At 35.8% G+C, this 1,571-nt stretch overlaps 1 protein-coding gene across 4 annotated transcripts in view; it reads right to left on the bottom strand.

Annotated features, from left to right (window-relative positions):
• Window positions 1-1,571, bottom strand: part of Rmdn2 (regulator of microtubule dynamics 2) — a 65,865-nt gene that overhangs the window by 13,379 nt on the left and 50,915 nt on the right. The window lies entirely within an intron of this gene.

Below are 1,571 nucleotides of genomic sequence, written 5' to 3'. Positions count from 1 at the left end.
CAGCACTCAGGAGGCGGGGGTAGGACGATTGCTGTGAATTTGAGGTCAGCCTGGGCTGCATAGTACCCTCAAGCTCACCCCGAACTATACAGCAGGATCTTGTCTTAAAAAAGAAAAAGAAAAAGAAAGAAAGAAAGAAAAGAAAAGAAAAGAAAAGAAAAGAAAAGAAAAGAAAAGAAAAAGGCAGACCCTAGAAACCAATCAATTATTTATAAACATTTTGATGGAACTTTACTCCTCATTTAATACTCTTTTATATTTCAGTTCCTTATCTCTGAGAGGAATGTTTTAGGTATGGTATCATTCTTAGAGAGCTCTTTTTAGACCCCAAGTCAATCTGTGCCTCAGAACCAGACTTTGCTGCTGTGAAAGTGGAAGCAACTAAGCTCCCAACCTGGCCATGATTTCTTACCGTCTGTTACAAAATGTGACAGAAGAGGGACACTTTAAAAAATTTACCCCCAAAATACTTGTGTTAGAAGTTACAAACAAGCCAGACTTATCTAAAATTACAATGTGGAAGTTCCTTCTTTCTACATTTATTGTCAACTTCAACCTTATTCCCCAGGAATAACCACTATCACCAGTATGACCTGAATCCTACCAGGCCTTTGTTAAGTATGGGGAAACAAAAAATAATAAAACAAAAAATAATTGGTTTTTGAAAGAAAACTTAAATTGTGAGTCTAAAACTTGTGCTTTCCTTATAAGGCACAATAGACATAGTTTCAAGTTAGCATGCACAGATCTGCACCACTGTTCCGCTCTTTCATAGTATTCAAATATAGCAATTAAATTAAGCATTTTCCATTGAACTTTTAAATTTAGTCTTAATTTTCACTACTACCAGTAACTGTCAAATCACATACTCACTCACACATGCCTCTGTATATGAGCACTCGTATCTGTAGGAGGACTCCTAGAGTTAGTAGAGATGAGAGTGAGCCAGGTAGTCTGGCTTGAGAGCTTGCACTCCCTACCTCTATATTACTGTGCTACTTACTATGTTTGCTTTCATCTGTGTATTATTTCAGGCATGTCAGCATCTCAATAACTTTTTTTTATTTTAAAGAGTAAAAGAAGGGTAACACAGTAGTAGTGGGGCTTAACAAATTACAGACAAAGTGGTAGGAAATTATCAATGGTTGCTGTTTTACATACTATTATCTACAAGATAGTTTTTCAGGAAAACAGACAAATAATAGTGAGCTACAGACAAAAGTGGTAGGTTATTATCAATAGTTGTTGTACTATACTTTGGTATCTTCAAAGTGGCTTCTAAAGAAAATAAATAGAGCTACACATGAGTGACCAATTGAATAATCATTGACTATTCTCAATGGTTGTTGTAGGAAACACATAGTAATAAACATACATCCATTTACGAAATAGCACAGGGACAATACAAATACTACAGAGTTATGGACAGATGAGCAGGAAAATATCAGTGACTGCTGTAATATATGATGGTATCTTCAAAGTGGTTTCTCAGGAAGACAGAGATATGCAAGAAGGATCTAACAAGTAGTTACAGCCTAAGGGTTGTGAAAAATAGTGAATTACCTCCTCAC

This window comes from Chinchilla lanigera, unplaced genomic scaffold, assembly GCF_000276665.1.
Source record: "Chinchilla lanigera isolate Chin_1 unplaced genomic scaffold, ChiLan1.0 scaffold00040, whole genome shotgun sequence".
NCBI classification, from domain to species: Eukaryota; Metazoa; Chordata; class Mammalia; order Rodentia; family Chinchillidae; genus Chinchilla; species Chinchilla lanigera.
This window is presented reverse-complemented; position numbering and strand designations above follow the sequence as displayed.